This window comes from Vigna angularis, chromosome 4 (genome assembly GCF_016808095.1).
Source record: "Vigna angularis cultivar LongXiaoDou No.4 chromosome 4, ASM1680809v1, whole genome shotgun sequence".
In the NCBI taxonomy this organism is placed as follows: domain Eukaryota; kingdom Viridiplantae; phylum Streptophyta; class Magnoliopsida; order Fabales; family Fabaceae; genus Vigna; species Vigna angularis.
In genome coordinates, this window is record NC_068973.1 from 33,404,480 (window position 1) to 33,424,748 (window position 20,269).

The 20,269-nt window shown below is 34.8% G+C and overlaps 1 long non-coding RNA gene across 1 annotated transcript; it reads right to left on the reverse strand.

The window, feature by feature from the left end:
- Positions 1–9,936: 9,936 nt before the first annotated feature.
- LOC108331354 (uncharacterized) lies at positions 9,937–12,367 on the reverse strand. Its single transcript, XR_001832369.2, has 3 exons — positions 12,113–12,367; positions 11,897–11,969; positions 9,937–10,110 (listed from the first exon to the last, which is right to left on the reverse strand). It is a non-coding gene; the product is annotated as an uncharacterized LOC108331354 (long non-coding RNA).
- Positions 12,368–20,269: the final 7,902 nt, after the last annotated feature.

The following is a 20,269-nucleotide window of genomic DNA, read 5'->3' on the forward strand; positions in this document are numbered from 1 at the left end:
ACACATTATTATTAGAATCCCCAATTGAATCCTTAAAAATGCTAATTTGAATCATTTGAGTCCTTACCGTTAAATTTACTTAACGGAGTTAAATTTTTGCACAGGTGGAAGGTGATGCGTCAATTTTTGAACACGTGGCTCTTTGATTTCTCTGCCTCCTCCCTCACGCCCTTCCCTATCCCTCGGCGTCACCTACTCCGCTCCAGGGACTCCTCCAACCACCACTCCTAGGAGGTGGGGCACATCTCCGGTGGCCTCCAGCAACTGAAGGCGAGATCCCTCAATCTGCCAAAATGCTACACAAACCAACGAGTGACCTTTTCAAGTCCTATGCGAGTTATTTCATTAATTAGGAAAAGTTGTAATTTTATTTTTGAGGAAGTGAGCATTTCTCCATGATGAAGTTCGATAGCCCCTCTATTTTATGTGATAAAGGTATTTTTGTTCAGAAGTTCTGAGCACGTACTCACAGGTTCCTTAAACACAAAATGTCGATTCTCTTTATCATTCAACAACTCTTCACTGCATCCTAAACACTAAAATATTTAACTGTTAAGCAAAATGAACAAGATAGTGGCAACTAAACATTTCTATATAATTGAATAGTGTCCCCACATCCAAGAAAATAAGATGTTCATTTCTTCTGGCCCTGTCAAAATCACCACCATCTCACTAGAGCTCTACACCGCCCTGTCATCCCCGTTCCCAACCTCAAAGGCACAGTTTCAAGAACCCCCGGGGATCACACTCTTCGGTCCGCTCCTCCAATTCTTGCAGGATACAGATTCCTGCTTCTTGATCAACCTCTAGCCTTACAACCTCTACCCTTTGAACCCCGAGATCCCCCTCGACATCGCGCTCTTCCAAGAATACCCTTTCAACTTCTGCAACGACTTCACCATCGGCGTCCGCTACCGCAACCTCTTCGACGTCATGGTCGACGTTGTCATCGCCCTCGCTGTCGCCGGCTACGAGACGATCTGGGTCACAGTGTGGTGTTCAATTAAATGGCCTCAGATCAGAGAGTGAGCGGTTGAGAGAGGGTTTTGATATGAGGAATTGGGAAGAAGGAGAAAATGGACGGCGTGGTGAATTTTCTGTTGGAGGAGAACACGTTCTCACCGCATTCAAGCTTCTTCACGAGCTTCTCGACGACGGCCGAGACGACCAAGCCATTCGCCTCAAACAATACTTCTTCGATCCCTCTCTCTTCCCTCCCGATCTAATCTCTCGCCTCAGCTCTCTCCGAGGTTGTTTTTCCCTCTTTTCAATTTGCTCTAAATGAATTCTGTAAGGCACTTAGGGTTTTGCTGTTTGGAGAAGATGAGCTAACGTGGCAGGAGTGACATGGCAAAAATTTCCACGTCAACGTTTCAGTTTATCAAAAATTTAACTTTGTTAAATAAATTTAACGGTAAGGACTCAATTGATTCAAATTAGTATTTTTAAGGATTCAATTGGAGATTCTAATAAGTCGGAGATCAAACTGGGAAAAACCCACATAAATAAGGACAATTAAAGAGTTTAAACCTTATTTTTATTAATACTTATCTGATATAAGTGTTTATTTTATTGATATTATTTGATATTACGTTAATTATTTTATAAAGTGGACTTAATGCAAAAAAAAAATTCCATAAATGTATATGGTATTTCTCAAGGAATAGACTCTTACACTCATACACATTCTCTCTCACTCAATAATATCCAAATTTTTTTAATAATTTAATTGTTAGAGAATCTTTTATATGTGAATCTATATGTGTTCCAACCATTAAAAATATATATCAGGATTTTTCAAATTATTCAAAATTTTGTCACTGGTCTAAAGATTCATCTTCAAAATTTAAGACCACTAGTTAAATAAATAAAATATTTTAAAAAAAGGGAGACTTGAAAAGGAATAAAAAAAATCATCAACTAAAGTTATCTTTTAAATGGTATATTTAGAATTAACGGATCACTTTAAATATGAATTTAAATCAAAATGGTGACTATGAACTTAAAAAAAGAGTGAAGTATCCATCCAAGTCATTTAGTTAGTTTTGTTATATTGTTTTTTTTATGCGTACTAATTTGGATTTTATTTTGATAAATTATATGCAATTAGATTTTTTATGTTAATATTGTGGCAATAATGTTAGATATATGTTATATGTCAGTCAGTGAGTTCTTATTTTTTTTTTTTACTTTTTTCAACTTTTTTAATTATTTATTTTAATTTTCTTAAAAATAAAAATTTATTACTTATCAAAGTGATATCATATTCCGTGACAATGGAAAAAGTGTAAGGGTGTTTCACTCTGCACCTCCAACTTTTTCATAATGTATTTCTAATTTTTTAAAATATCCTTAATTAATGAGGTGGTTATTAAATAATTTTATGTTTATTAAGAAATTTTGTGTATCACTAAAACCTTACACCCTATTTTCCCTTTCAGGAAAAATGCATATCTGCATTCCATTTTTCATGTATCAAGACTCCTACCTTGAATTGCACCTCATTTGAAATCTAATAATCTATTGTTCTCTCTCTTTTCTCTCCATTTCATTTCATTAAGTGTTTTCCTCTCCACTATATATCAGTGAGTGTGGTCTTCAGAGTTAAGAGAGATTTGAGAAGATTTATTAAGGGAGTTTAAGGTGTTCTAGCAACTTGGAGGTGATGTTTTGAGAAGGAAGGCTTGGCATGAGGCTAGAGGTGGTGCTTCGAAGGAGACAGGCTTGGCGTGCTTCCAGATAGTTGGTGGTGTTGTTGCTCGTTAACATTGTTGGAAGATTGCTGCTGGAGGTTGAAAGATTTTCTTTGAAAAATCTATTTCAGGTGCATAAGATATATACATCAAATATGAATCGGACATGGCCATCCGCAAATCCAACATGGAATGTCGAGATCTCATACAGGATATAAAAATCCGAAAGAAAGAGTTTCAGATCTAGATATTCGATATATTTTCTCTCGGATGTCGACAACCGATAGAAAGAATTGTTTATCGCATTTCCAAATGCGATGCATACATAATGTAAAAGTTTCGTTACTTTTGAAAATGTGATGCATATAACTTTTAATATATTATTTAGTATTTCATTTCATTACTTAAATGTATTATTTAATGTTTTAATACATATGATTTTTACAATTTCTCAGTTTCTGTTTCATTAGATATAAAAGTTTGTTTTTTTAAATAGTGAATGTTGTAAAGCCATGCATACATATTGTAAGAGTTTGTTTATTTTAAATCTTTTATTATATTATTTTAAAATTTAAAAGTTTATTTATTTTGAATGTAAAATTTTATTACATTAATTTAAAATGTTTAATTATGTTATTTATAAATGTTTAAATAAATAATTTATATAAATAATTTGTATGAATATTTTAAATTTATTAAAAATATAAATCTATTTAGAATTCATGTAAAAAATTATAAAAATTATTATGTAGTTTTAAGTATTATTATGTTTTTAGTGTTTTAATTTTTAAGTTTATTAGATTATGTTTTTGATTTTATAATTTAATTATAAATGTTTAATTTATTTTATTAATTTTTAATTTTGTTATAAAATAAATTGTATGAATTTTTTTAATTTATTTAAAGAAAATTGGTATGTAAATTTAATATGAAAAATTTCAATGAGATGTGTGAGAGAGAAATGAGATGGGAGAGAAGAATATACATGCACACTAAAAACATTAAAAAGAATCTTTATTACTTCATTTTTTTTTAAATATTGAAAGCTTTTTAGTTATGAGTAATTTACAAAATTTTGGAAGTATAGGATGAAGGAGTTGAAGGTGCAGGTGAAACACCCAAAATGTAATGTGATAGTATCCTGTGTAAGTGTCATTTGAGATATCATTACTTTAATCTCAATTTGACTTTTCCATTTTTATTTTATTTTAATTCGTTTCCATTTTTTTAAATTAAACTATTAATCAATTTTCAAATTAAATTTAAATTTAATTTTTTTAATATTATAAAAATATTTTTATTAAAATTGATATTTTTATTAAAGGTTTTTAACTATTTCTGATAATTTACATTAAATTTTATTCAAAATTGTTTTCCAATTTTAAATTTATAAGCACACCCTACCCTTACTTTCTTAGAGTTATGTTATACTGTTTTTTTATGTGTATTAATTTGGTTTTTATTTTGATAAATGGGATGTAACCAGGTTTTTTTATGCTAATATTGTGGTAATAAGATTATATATGTGTCATATGTAATTTTTTTTCCAATTTTTTTAATTATTTTTTTTATGGTTTTTTTAAATAAAAATTAATCACTTGTGACGTCATGCCACTGCACTGCAGTGGTAGTAATATGATAATTGCAGTGTCATGTGTAATATTTCATCAAAACTAAATTTAATTTTTTTTCTAAATGTTATAAAAATACTTTTATTAAGATTGATATTTTTATTTAATATTTTAAAAATATTAAATTTATTTATATTTGTAATTTACATTAAAATTTATTTAAAATTATTTTCAAATTTTAAATTTGTTTGTTTTAAATTTCTATAGAACTGTTTAAAATTATTTTAAAATTTTATATTTGAATTTATAGAGTTGTTATTTTTAAACAAACTCAAAAATTTATATAAAAAATTATTAAATTTTTCACATTTTTTAAAAATATACAATTATTTAAAAGAATTGAAAAAGTTAATAAATTTATTTTATCTATGAAATACAATTGATAAACAATTTATCATATTTGTTAAATGACATTGATTTTAAAAATTTTTCTATTTCCATTATTTTCTATTAACAATTTTAAAATAATTTTAAATAAAATTTAATGTAAAATATAAATTAAATAAACTTAAAAATATTAATAAAAATATTTGTATAACATTTATATAAAAATTAAATTAAATTTTAATTTAGAAAGAAAAAATTGTATAATTTGAAAAAAAATTAAAATTAAATTGAGACAAAATAAAAATATAAAAACCAAATTTAGACTAAGATAATGACATTTATCTGTCATTATTACATTAAACTATTACTATCATCATGTGTACAACGTCAATCAATCTGATATGTGACAATTTTTTTTAATTTAAAAAATAAAAGTTAAGAAATTAAAAAAATCACCAAGTGATACGTCAAACTTTTTAATGTTTATAGGAAATGATCTAATTATATAAAATTTCCCAAAATATTGAAACACACAAAAAGGAAAAACGATTTAAGATTTTATACAAAAGTGTGAACGAATAACATGATTTGACCTTTATATAATATTATAAATAATATTATATATATATATATATATATATATATATATATATATTTATTGTATCTTTGATATATATGTATTTTATGTGTGTGTTTATGACTATTGTTTGCTGTAGGTTTTATCTTTGATAATAAATAATCCCAATTAGTTTTTGACATTTATAATTTAGAATCATCTCACTTAGGAGAATAAAAAGTACATTTTAACTTCAGTTTTGGAATCCGATGCAGATATTAGCGATGTAATAAGTTTAACTTTTTTTTATATCCATTCTACAACAATCGATGTAACATATGGAATTAGAAAAAAAAAATACATATAGTCCAATGCATTAACTGCCTAGCAATCTTAACTGGAAAATAATAAAAGCATCTGCAATATCTACTTTAATAAATCACAATGGTGTCTTTGTCAACTACAATATATATGGTCTTTACAATTGGTACTTAATACAAAAATTCACATACTAAACGAATTAAACAGAATCGCAATCCAGCATTGAGATCCATATAGCAAAATATTTTCTACATGAATTCATAATTAACCACTTAGAGAGGGACATTTTAACATAAGATAATCAAATCAAAGTTTTAAATTTTAAATCATATATTAATCTCACCAACAACTCTACTCCTTATTATATTGGGAGCTCAAGGTTTATTCAGACATATAAATCTAATCACATGAGACATTTTATTACTCTTTATCTAAAATTTTAAAATAATGAGTTAATAGACTGTATTTTTACTTTTTTGTTTTTGTATTATATGGTGTATCGGTACATGTTTAGGCCAACTGACTACTGATATAACCACGCTCGGGACAGACAACCATTAAAGATAGTTAAAAGTTAATTAATGTAGTATAATAGTCATTAATGAATAGTTAACAGTATCTTAACGACCAATAATAATCAATTAATAAGTTTGATTATTATAAACTCTATAAATATAGGTTTGATACGATAGAATGTCTTTTACATATCAAACACTAATCAACTTGGAGTGCACCGGAGGAAAAACGTCGAAACAGACTAAAACAAAACAAGACTATCTTCCATTGACCCAATATAACCGAAACAATTTTTATTCAATTTAAAACTTAAACTCACATTTTGAATTCTAACACAAACAAACACACGTGCAATGATAACGATGGAGCAGCAACGAGAACATCAAAAAGCAGATCTAACAACCCAACGACAAGAGGAGTAGATCAGCAGAGTGGAACACCACCGACACCGAGCGGAACAAGGTGACTAGCGCAATATAACTGGCGACGAGCAATAGTTTCAGACAAAACGAAAATGCAAAGATGAATATGAAGAGGAAGGAAGTTGCGTTGCTAGAGAGGATTTTGGACTTCAAAACAGGGAGAGAAGACTTGAAGAAGAAGAAAGAAGTTAGGGTTGCATAGTGTGGAAGAGTCTTTTGGGATTTTTATTACACTACTACATCGGTTTTAATATCAACCTAACATGTATTTCTTTTATTACAAAATTATAATTGCGTTTTTTTGTTACATTATTTTTAATTAAATCGATGTAAAACATTGTTGTAAAAAGGTCATTTTGCACCTGTAACATCCCAAAATATAGTAATTACCATATATTAGAATTAATTACAATTAACAGTTAAAACATGCAGTTTTATACTAAACACAAAGATACAAAAAAAAATATATATTCCAAAACCGAACGCACTTACAAACAGGGATAAAATACCATACGGCAGTATTTCAAAATGTAAAGACGAACGGTTTTACAAACTTTAACCGAACGTCCAAAATCTAGCAGAAAATAAAGCTACAACTAACGAGCGCTCTAGGGCTCGGCTTTAACCTCTACTTCGACCAGATTGGCTTCCTCCAAATTTTCTTCTTCCAGCGTTTCTTCAAGCAGTGCCTCTCCGTCTGCTCACATCCACACGGATGATCATTGCATTGACAAGACGGACGTACATAACCAGTAGACAACACAAGGAAATTGCAAGGGTAAGCTTAGGTAATTTAATTCATACAACTCACATACAATTTAACATAAGAAATTAACATACAAGACATACAATAATGAATCAGCATAGAATAAGTTATCCAACTCTCAAAAATAACGACCGTCCGGACTGTATGAATCCATGTAACTACAGGCGTTCGTGCACTCGGGTGATGTGATAACTGTAAACACTCAAGCAGCTGCCACCCGAGGTTAGCCCTATCAGTCCAAAGTACTCAATAGGACTAGAGCCTCCTGCCATTCCCACGCATGACCTACTCCCCTCTACATGAGGACGAGCACTCACGGAATATCAGGATGAACAGCCATCAGTAATTTTACCATGGTCATACTATACAACTTATCACATTCAGATCATAGAGACGTTCCTCCTTGGAACGCTCGTTCAAATTCCATAATCATAGTTTCATCTATTACACTGTTCGCACGTTATAATACTTCCTCTTATTCACATTTCTGTTATTTGTTCCACTTCCATAAAATGACGAGCGTCCATCCTTTTCATAATAAGGACGAACGTTATTATAGTACGGAGAAATCCTCGTTTCTGAACAAAAGAAACAACTGCTGTCCACTGACGGACGTTACGAATACTTAAACTCAGTCAAAGGAATTGACTCTAGAAACTCTGAATAATACTTAGAAAAATTTTAAGTACAATGACTCTAGATCGAATCAAATGGATAGATACATCACAAATTATTTAGATAAATGAGTCGAGCGTAATTTAATTCAGGATACACCACCGCCAGTCAATGACCGAACGTCAACTAATAATTTTGGACGAACGCTATTTACGTTCGTTCGGGAATCAAATATAAGGACGAGCGTTCGGCATAAAACCGAACGCTAGGTAGATGACCGAGCACTAATTAGAACGAACGCTCGATATAAGACCGAGGGCTCATTTGGACGAACGCTTAGTATAAGACTAAGCGCTACCTATAACGAACGCCGGATTACAAAACCGAGCGTTACTAATATAAACTTCAATTTATAGCGATCGTTGGGCACCACTAGGATGAGCCGAACGCTCAAACCTAGCCTTTCACAAGAAGACGCTCGCTCTTAAACAGAATCCTTTCCAAATGAAAGAATTCCTATTCTAAGTCATTTTCAGGGGAAACCGAACGGTATAAGACCGTTCGATGACGAGCGTGCATTATCAAGCAAAGACTATTATATTTTCCAGATTTTCGTCTACAATAACTTCACATTTTTCATATGATTCATATCTTGTAATTTATCTCCACCATAAATCTTATACATTACAGAATTCATATTATCATCTCATACTTCCCAGAAATTATACATTTTCCAATTCATACATTTCATCCTCAACATACAGTTCAACCAATATCATTCATATACATTCCAGTACATCATTGCTCGTTCATGCATACTTACACATCATACATTTCATACATCCAGTACACTTCATGCTTTCACACTCATCATACAAGTATCAATTAAATTACTAAAGCTTCCCTTACCTGGTCTAGTAGTGAACTTCCAAATGCAAGGGTTTCGCTCGTCCTCTCACCGCTTTCTATCCAAAGAGTTACTCAACAACTTTCACTTAATCTATCATACCAAAATCATAAACAGATCAGACCTATAACCCCTGCATGCAACCAGAACTTGGTTCGCATGAACTAAATGGACGAACGTTCAGAGACAAGAACTTACCAGCCTAGATCCCAGTTCTGTTCGGACCAGAAAAATGCTCAAGTCTCAGGGAACGTTGCTACAGTATCTGAAACGTGATCGGAGGAGAGGCGTGAGATTTACAATAGAGAGAAGTTGGGAGTTCTAGAGAGAGAAGGTGGAGAAAAATGGAGAAATCAGTTTTGAGAAAGAAGGTGAGTGTATGCTGAGAATGGGAAGGAGTGTCTCAGAAAATTAAATTCTCTTTTCCAAGTCAAACGAACGTTCACTCACACGCGAACACCTGTCTTCCACTACTGATTTAGAAGGTTCTAATTTTGACACATGGCAGACGTGTGGCAGTGTGTGTGCGTTTTGCAGTGCATGCATAGAGTATGTAAGTGGGTTTTAATTGCCTGAGTAGTGACGTGGACTGCACTGCAGGTAGGTTTTAATGCTTTTAAATCTGATTTGACTTAAGTTGCAGTGTTAATTATCTAGGGTCTCACAGCACCAGTCTTTGGTTTCACTCTATCAATTAAAACTTCACTTAAAACAATTTTCAAATAAATATTTTGATCAACGACTTCCAAAGAACAACAAAATAATTTGGATTGGTACCAAGGTAAATAAAATTAAATAAATTATATGTAACACAAAGTATGTTTTTTTTTTTTAATTTTAGTTTAAAAATAGTCACGTATAATTAACCATTTATGCATTAGAATTAATCCAGATGGCCACCTGTAAGAAATCAATAAAGGCGATTGTCCCAATTTGAAGTATGTTCTAAATTTCTACTTTTTAATTAATTTGACATATTTTTTTTGGGGAGTTATGTGACATCCAAAATATCATATGCACATATAATATAATAGGATTCAACTATTATAATATGTAAAAGCAGTTGAGAGATAGAGATAATAGTATTTAAATATGTATATAGTCATCCAAAAGATAGAGGGAGTTAAAACGAAATCAAACTTGAGTACAAGTTTCCAAAGTTCTCCAAAATACAAAGCTATTGAAATTTTAAAGAGACCTAAAAAGTTTTCCAAAATTGTCGAACTATATAAAATAAAAGCTAGGAGTTTTTCAAAATAACAAGCTAATCAACTAAGAGCTAGTAGAAGGCCTAAGTACTAGGGGCTGGGTCTTCTTCAACCTCCAAAGCTTGCTCCAATGGTACATCATCACCTACTGCTCACATCCAAAGGATTGGATGATCATCGCAAGGGAGAAGACAAACACATGCAACACATACAATGCAAGGGTGAGTTAGGTCTCAAACAAACATACATATAATTTCAATTCAATATAGCATTTCCAAGAACGTTCATACACACATAAACATGTAAGTCATCATAAACATAAATATTTATTTCACAAAACCCATTAAAGCAAGCATCCTATCATGTTAAGACTCCTAGACACGTCCGGACATAGAATGTATGTAGAGCTGGGGCGGGTTGTACACTTGTGATGGCCCCTACTATTTTGCAAAGCCATTGCCGAGGGGTTCCACCCGACCATACACAAGGCTAGTCCGTTACTGCGGAATAGACCTTCAGTGATAGCGCCTACCCTAGGACCTCCCACCACACGCGTCAATCCTCTCTAAGTGAGAATGAAAGACCGTTGGAGTGTTAGGGATAACCCCCCATATGGAAGCCTCTCACATTCATTCAATACACTAACTGATCCCACCGAGAAATCTTAATTTCATATTCAATCCGACCACTTTAAATCACATGATATTCCTCTTGGATCAATAATGTACCTCATAAACCACTTTGATTTATCAAACATAAAATTTCATAGTCATTCAAGTGCATTCTTACTATATTGTCTCATACCAAACCCACACACCATCATACAACATCAACCATGTCATAAAACAACTCATTCATTACATACTTTCAAAAACCATCACTTATTAACACAAATTTCTTTAGGACTTTTAATTATCAATACTTAAGTAATTCAAACAGCTTGGAGACCCTCACCAATGGCTCTAGAAGGGTCAAAACCCCCAGAACAAACTAAAGAACTTCCAAAACGGACGTCCGGAACTCCCAAAACATCAAAAACACCGAAAACACTCAATCTGCCACACATAATTCGCTCAGCGCACCCCCCCCCCTATGCGCTATGCGAATTTTGTCTGCAGAGGAAGCTAAATTCTGCAGATTTTTCTGCATAATTGAGCAACTCTAACTCCCTTTTACCAATTCTAATCATTTTGGTGAACTTCTACCACTCATAAATCAACTTTCATGCTAAATTAAACTTACCTAAACAATTCTAATCCTTTCTAACATTATTATAAAGTGTTTATGCATTGATTTAGGTTCTACAACTTCAATTTTATCAACCTAGAGGTCTAAATTCAATTCTACAACTTGGAGTTGGTTTTTAACCATTTAAACATGCCTACTAAGTCACACATGACCTACCTAAGTTACCTAAACTGACTAGGATCACCAAGAATGTCTAACTCTAAATTTGACCACCACACTTCCTTTCTAACTCTAAAACACCAATTTTTCCCAACTTAGAGACTCAAAACCCGATCTTACCTCTTTTCACTAATTTTGACCAATTTAGTGACTCAAACAAGTCACAATACAGTGGATAAAACTGTCCCAACAGTCCAATAACACTGCAGACCTCATTTGCTCAAAATCACTACCTCACTTCCTCTAAAATGGCCTAAAATTGACCCTAAAGACACTTGATTTCCTTTCTAACAGCACTACCACAAAATTCTCATGCCAAAACAGTTCCAACATACACAATTCCATCATTCTAAGTCATTCCAAACAGTTTATAGCCATCAATCACCAAATTCACATAACACACACTTCCATACATGCATTTCAAGTTTAACTAGAACCAAGTTCATGCTTCCACAACATACCACTACAAATTTTATCATGCATTCACTCCACACAGTAAAATCAAGAGTAGAACTAGCTCCCCTTACCTCTAGTGTAGACAACCAAGCTCAAGTAGGAACCCTAGACCACTTGCTTGCACTCCCAAAATGTTAGAATCACCTATAAATCATCAGTTGATGATGGAAAACGAATCTTAGAACCAAATAAAAGCTAGATTATGGAAGAAAACGAAATGGGTTGCATGCAACAGTTCAATCACATGCTTACAACCCTAGGGCACACGAGAAAGGGGGTTTTCTTACCGGTTCTGATTGGAGAAATTGATCGACTAAAAGCAAGACCCGCTACTTTGTGATCGTTGGGGCAGCACCTAATCGAGAATTTAATGGTTCAGTGTGAAGAATGGAAAGGGAGAAGATATAGGAGGAGGAGAGAGCTTGCAGGGAAAGAAATGGTTTCTCAGACAAGAGGAATGAGTTAAAAATCAACGTTTCAAAACCAATGCAATTTTATTTTAAAGTACTCAACCTCTCATCTGTTGCCATTTGTCATCCCTTTTTGCTGACTCATATCCAAGTCCATACATTCTCCCCAACAACAACAAAAAATTTCGTCCTCGAAAATTAGGACTTACCAGAAAACAAGTGAGGATATGACTTCTTCATCTCTTCCTCCTTCTCCCAGGTAGAATCGCCGGTTCTACTGTCCCATATGACTTTGATCAGTCTAGTAGCTTTCCCATCTGGTGGTTTGGATAGTCTCTCATCTACTTTGACCGGTTGCATCTCTATAGAGAGATCTTCCTTGACTTGTACAGTGTCAGCTTCCAACACGTGAGAAGGGTCGGGGACATACTTCCGAAGATGAGAAACATGAAAGACTGGATGAAGATTAGCTAGCTGGGGCGGCATAGCTATCTCATATGCGACTGGTCCGATGCGTCTAGAAATCTGATATGGCCCAAGGTATCTGGGAGAAAGCTTCTTAGCACGAATGGCCTTCCCTACTCCAGTAGTAGGTGTCACACGAAGAAACACATGGTCATCGGCCTCGAACTCCAAAGGCCTGCGTCTCCTGTCAGTGATAACAGTTGAAAAACTGTTATTTTCATGCTTAAAATTGATATTAAAAGCAACCTTTAGACTTAGAAACTAGCTTGAAATCAATGCTTTTATCTATATTTTCAGAAATAAGAGAGCTGGACAGGTTTATGCTTGATTTGAGTGTTTTTGTGCAGGTTTTGAGGTGAATTTAGTGAAAGAAGTAAAGAAGGAGAGAAGTGGAATTATAAAAGGAAGCAAAGAGTGCAAAAAGAGAAGTCGAAGGCACCGCTCAGCGGCATTTTACCGTTGAGCGGCACTCAGGAGGTTGCGGGAGTCACGCTGAGGGGCAAAATGGCCGCTGAGGGGAAGAAACGTGACGCGCACTCACCGCTGAGCGACACTTTTTGGGCTTGGGCTTTTGTAATCTTTTGTAACTCTAGAATAGTATATAAGGACTTGCACGTCCTAGGGTTAGGGATCTTTGGCAGAACGTAGGCAAACACTCTCTCTTCCACCCCTTTGAAGGAGGATCTTGGATGCTCAGGCTACCTCTTCACCTTTATTGGGTTTATTCTTTCATTCTTTCATTATTGTTCATCTAGGTTCACCATGAATATGGTGAACTAAACCTTGTATGTTTGTTGGGGAATCAATGTAACCTCTTGAAGCTCTCATATATGGAATTTATGCTTGCATCTTAATCTAAGACTTATGCTTTCATTCATCATTAGTTAGGGTTTTTCCTCTTTGCTCAATGCTTGCATTGTTTAACTCATTCTATTGCATGATTATTGGTTTTGTCGATACGGACACGTACGGGGAAGTCTAGATCCGGGGAATTTCTCCCAATGTTATATTGGTTGTCGTTAAGCTCCTGCACTTATGAACTAATCATTAGGAATGCTAGGAATTGTATGAACTATTTGATTAGGGAGAAGCCATCTAGAATGGTACTTTAGAGAGTGGCATTAACAATGATGATTTGAATGTTGAATTCCTAAAATGTATGAGAGTGGATGAGATGAAATTGACCCCCAACAACATATTCATTCATATATTCCTTTGAAAGTGTTTATCTTTTGTCTTTGCCATTGATCAAACTTCATGCATACATGTTTAGTTTTTCGTCTTGCATATAAACTCCAAATATTTCGTTTGTAAGTCTTAGCTAATCAACAAATCACATAACTAAACTAGGCCGTGAGTCCTTTGGGAAGAACGATACTTGGTCTTACCAAGTTTATTACTTGAACGATTCGGTCATACTTGCCGATTGTGAAACAAGTTTGTGACATCATATTTTGGTGCTTACAAATTTGTCCATCAAGTTTTTGGCGCCGCTGCCGGGGACTCGTGGTTTAATTGGTTAATTTGTGTGATTATTGATTATCTTTGACTTGTTTTTGAATTTTTTTTTATTTAAATTTCGAATTTTTTATTTTCTGTTTATATTTTTCAGTTTTTATTTTATTTTATTTTATTTTATTTTATTTCTCTGTTTTTATTTTTATTTTATTTTATTCTTTGAATCTTATATCTTCTCCTATATCTTTTTGTGCTAACAATTGTTTTTAGGGTTTTGTGCCTAATGTCTGCAGAATGCAATTTGGTCAAGAATTTAACTATATGGGCACTCAATTCTACCAAAGTAATCTCAACCACTGGTGGGAACCTCACTCAAGCATGGATCAAAGCCAATTTTGGCAAGCTGCTGGACAATTTGAGAACCAACCACAACAACAATGGCAGCAACAACCCTTTCTATCAGGAAGTTTGGATAGGTTGGAGGACACCCTTCAACGATTTTTGAAAAATTCCGACTCTACTCAGAAAAGCATTGAAGAATCATTTAAAAGAATGGAGATGCAACTTCATTACATCAGTCAGAGATTGAATGATGAGGTTAATACTGAAGTTAACCTTAAGGAGGAAGGGCAAATCATTATCACCGAAAGTGACAAGATTCTTGATAAGGAAAAATTAGAGGAAGATGAAGAAAGGGTAGAGAGAAAAGAGAAAGAAGAGTTGAGTGAGAAAAATAAAGATGAAGAAAAAGAGAAAGAAGTGGTTGAGAGAGAAGAGAGAAAGAAGATTTGTGTGAAAATAAAGAAGTTGAAAAGAAAGAGAAAAGGGAAGAAAAAAATAAAAGAAAAGAAAAAGAGAAAATTTAGTGAGAGGAAGCGTAAGAAAAAGAGGACGAGAGAAAAAAAGAAAGAATCATATGAAAAACCTCTTCTTCATCCAAAGAAGTATCATAGGAAGGAAAAGAAATTTAAGTGCTTCATGGAAATCTTCAAGAAATTGGAGATTAAAGTTCCTATGATTGAGACACTGCAACAGGTTCCTGGTTTGATCAAATTTCTGAAGAAGTTCAGTAGAAAGAAGAAAAAGAAGATGGAACATGAACTTTATTGGGTCAAGCTAATGACGTTAAAAGAGCGCTTGCTGGGAGGCAACCCAGTGATTGACAAACTTTTAATTTTGATTTGGTTTAATTTGTGAATATTATTTTGTAAATATTTTGTTGAATTTAGCATCTACTGAAGGATGCTAGGTGGTTAAGTATCTACTGAAGGATACTAGGTTTGTAACACCTACTGATGGGTGTTGGTGGATTTTGGGTCAGGCTCGTGACGTTAAACAAGCGCTACCTGGGAGGCAACCCAGTTGATTGATTGTTTTGGTTTGTTTATTTTTAGTTAGGATTTGCATAAGCATTTTTAACATTGAATTGCAGGGAACCTATGAGGGACATGTAGGGAAGGCACGTAGGTCAAGAAAAGAAGGAGGGGAGCACTTCACGAAAGTGCCGCTGAGCGGCAATTACCGCTGAGCGGTACTATCGCAGATGGGCTTAAGTTCCCCTTAGCGGGACCCGAGCCCATTAGGGTATTTTTATACCCCAAGCTGCGTTGTAGGGTTTATTTTCTGGCTTCTCTTTGCACAAACACTTCCACACATTCTCTTAGGTTTTCCACATCTTTTCACTCTTCCCTCTTTAGAAAATCTCTCTTTCACTCACTTTTTCACTAGTGTGCCATCAAAGTTTGGGGTTGGAAGAGAGCAGTCTAGTTTGGAAGCATTCTCATATCATCTAGCATCTCCACCCAAGTAAGTAAAATGCATTTGGTTCATTCTAGGGTTCTTGGATTTGAATGTGATTGTCAAAGCATGAATATTTAGGGGTGTTGATTTCTATGCATGATTTGATGATATATTTGATGATTGAACCGATTAAACTGCATGATTATGAACTGGAAATATGAAAATTGCATTTGGGTGGAGTTAGGAAAGCTTTAAAACAAGATTTTCAAAAATCTGCAGAGTCACCGCTGAGCGGCATTTACCGCTGAGCGGCACTCTGCCAGATTTGATTTTTCTGGTTTGTTGCGTGGCGCTGGTGGCGCTGAGGGGAAATTCTGGCCCTCAGCGGTGGTTTAGCTTCAAAAGGAGTTATGTTCTGTGTTTTACTAATGATTAACATCATGTTCTGTGGTTTTGGTTTGTGTTTTGAATGCAGGAATGGCATCCTCTTCAGGAAAGAGATTGAAAACCATGGCAACTAAGAGGAAAGAAAAGGAACCAGAGCAACCCCACTCTAGTAGGTTCCTCTCTAAGAAACATGAGAAGCACTTTAGGGTGGTTCAGGACAGGAGACTTCTAATGGAGAGAAAGGTTGGAATGATACCTAACTTTGCTCCTCAATTTGGAGAGCAAGTGTTAGGGAATGATTGGGGAAAGCTAGCCACTTATCCAGCACCTGCCAACATAGCTGTGGTCAAGGAATTCTACACCAATGCAAAGAAGATTGGTGATCATCCAGCTGAGAATTATTTGGGCTATGTCAGAGGCCATGCTATCAGGTTTGATCCTGATTCTATCAACAACTTCCTGGATACTGTGTAGGCTGGTGAGCAATGTCAGTTTGCTCTTAGCATGGAGGAAGGTGCTGACTTTGAGGATGTTGAGAGAGTAATGTGTATAACTGGAGGACACTTCCAAAGGAATAGATCTGGCGCAGTGGTTAACATTAGGAGGACGGATTTGACTCCTCTTGCAAAGTATTGGATGGCATTTTCTCATGCCAACATTCAGCCATGTTCACATGTGTCAGATATTACTCTCAGCAGGGCACTATTCATCTACTGTGCTATCAGAAACTTGAATGTTAATATTGGGCAGGTAATAGCTGATGAAATCAGTGTATGTGCTAACACCTTGAACAACAAAGCACCACTAGGACATCCTTCTTTGATCACTCACCTTTGCAAGCAAGCTGGGGTGGACACTTCTGTTCCACCATTTGAGAGGCCAAGAAAAGCTATTGATGAGGCTTATTATAGACAGTACTGTGGAGGTGAGGATGCAGCTCAGCCAGTTCCACCACGCCATGCTCGTAGAGAGAGAGGGCCAGCACAGAGCCGGACATCTGCTGATGCACATGAAGCAGAACCATTTCAGATGAGGGACATGTATATGTCTCTTATAGGTGCTCAGTTGCAGTCCATTCACAGAGGGCAGGTGGCCACTGCTGAGATGATAGTGGGGATGTATGATAATCCTCCAGCCCACAGGTGGACTATGGATGAATTCCATAATGTCGTAGCTTGGCCAGAAGAACCAGTACATGGAGGAGGAGCTGGAGCAGCTGAAGCTTCAGCAAGAGATATGGAAGAAGATGAAGCTGAGGAGGAAGATGCATTTGATGAAGATGAAGATGAGGAGGAAGAGGAAGATACAGAGGACAACTCAGACTGATGAGGAGCTGAGATAGCATTTACTGATGAATGCTATCAAATGATTATGCTTTTGTGGTTTAAGTTTTCTGAACTTATTTGTTTTTGTTTTTAGATTAGGGTTTGATGTACTCTGTTGGAAACCTGGTTTGTGTGATGGTTTGCTATTAACTGTGATTGTTTGATAAGTAATGCTTGATGATGCTTATTGATTGATTGATGTTGAGATGATGTGCACATTAAATGCTTATACAGGTGATTCACAAGCTTTGTGAACAAATGCATGATATCATGATTGTGATTGTGAGATTAAGCAGGATGTGTATGTCAAATGTGAATGAGCTTATATGTGAGGTTTTGAGCTCCAGAGTTGTTATTGTTGAATGCTATTACTTTGAAAGCATGAATGATTTTGCCCAGGTTTTCTATGATTGAATCAATTGCTTGTTTTGCATCATATGATCAAGGCCGTGTTGTTGAAACCCTTTTTATTGGCCAAATACATAAAATTAGCCCACTAAAAGAGAACACTTTGTGTTCTATCCTTTGAACCCTTAGCCTTGAACATACACTGAAAACCTTTGATTGAAAATCTTTACCTTGAGTTAAGTAGAAGATCTTGTATGGTATTGTTAAATGTTCAAGTTTGGGGTTGTTGGGAAAACATGAAAAGAAAAGCATTGAGCTAAGAGCTAAAAAGTAAAAAAAAAAAAAAAAAAAAAAAAAAAAAAGAGAAAAGAAAAAGAAGCAAAGCTCAATGCAAATGCAAAAGCAAAAAGGCAAGTTGGGAATGAATAAGATAATTGTGTTGTTATGATTCTCTTAACTCAAGGATTTTGCGATCCAAAAAAACCAATTTTCTTGTTAGCCCAGCCACATTATAAGCCATTGAAAAGTCCTTGTGATGATGCATGCTTGTGAATGTTTTTGATTGTGGTAAAATGAAAGGCAAAGTTGATTCATGTGACATTGTGATAGTGGAGTGAAACACCTTACCTCTTATACACTTGTGTGTTGAGTGAAACACTTTACCTAGTGAGGAAAGATTCCATAAGCACATGAACATCCATGCTTAATTGATTGATCATTCATGAAAAATAGCATTTGTTGGAATTTAAATGACTTTGTGAACACTAAAGCATGTGCACATCTTGATTGAACTATTGGTCTTAAGTTTGAGTGAAGTTATTACTTATCTTTAAAAGAGGATTTTGAATGAGTGAATCATCATATGAATTGGTTGGAGATGGAGTTACATTTTGTTTGCTTGAGGACAAGCAAAGTTCTAAGTTTGGGGTTGTGATAACAGTTGAAAAACTGTTATTTTCATGCTTAAAATTGATATTAAAAGCAACCTTTAGACTTAGAAACTAGCTTGAAATCAATGCTTTTATCTATATTTTCAGAAATAAGAGAGCTGGACAGGTTTATGCTTGATTTGAGTGTTTTTGTGCAGGTTTTGAGGTGAATTTAGTGAAAGAAGTAAAGAAGGAGAGAAGTGGAATTATAAAAGGAAGCAAAGAGTGCAAAAAGAGAAGTCGAAGGCACCGCTCAGCGGCATTTTACCGCTGAGCGGCACTCAGGAGGTTGCGGGAGTCACGCTGAGGGGCAAAATGGCCGCTGAGGGGAAGAAACGTGACGCGCACTCACCGCTGAGCGGTATTTACCGCTGAGCGGCACTTTTTGGGCTTGGGCTTTTGTAATCTTTTGTAACTCTAGAATAGTATATAAGGACTTGCACGTCCTAGGGTTAGGGATCTTTGGCAAAACGTAGGCAAACACTCTCTCTTCCACCCCTTTGAAGGAGGATCTTGGATGCTCAGGCTACCTCTTCACCTTTATTGGGTTTATTCTTTCATTCTTTCATTATTGTTCATCTAGGTTCACCATGAATATGGTGAACTAAACCTTGTATGTTTGTTGGGGAATCAATGTAACCTCTTGAAGCTCTCATATATGGAATTTATGCTTGCATCTTAATCTAAGACTTATGCTTTCATTCATCATTAGTTAGGGTTTTTCCTCTTTGCTCAATGCTTGCATTGTTTAACTCATTCTATTGCATGATTATTGGTTTTGTCGATACGGACACGTACGGGGAAGTCTAGATCCGGGGAATTTCTCCCAATGTTATATTGGTTGTCGTTAAGCTCCTGCACTTATGAACTAATCATTAGGAATGCTAGGAATTGTATGAACTATTTGATTAGGGAGAAGCCATCTAGAATGGTACTTTAGAGAGTGGCATTAACAATGATGATTTGAATGTTGAATTCCTAAAATGTATGAGAGTGGATGAGATGAAATTGACCCCCAACAACATATTCATTCATATATTCCTTTGAAAGTGTTTATCTTTTGTCTTTGCCATTGATCAAACTTCATGCATACATGTTTAGTTTTTCGTCTTGCATATAAACTCCAAATATTTCGTTTGTAAGTCTTAGCTAATCAACAAATCACATAACTAAACTAGGCCGTGAGTCCTTTGGGAAGAACGATACTTGGTCTTACCAAGTTTATTACTTGAACGATTCGGTCATACTTGCCGATTGTGAAACAAGTTTGTGACATCATATTTTGGTGCTTACAAATTTGTCCATCAGTCAGCATATGATTTCTGCCTACTCTGTGAGGCTCTCATCCTCTCTTGAATCACTCTTACTTTCTCAGTCGTTTG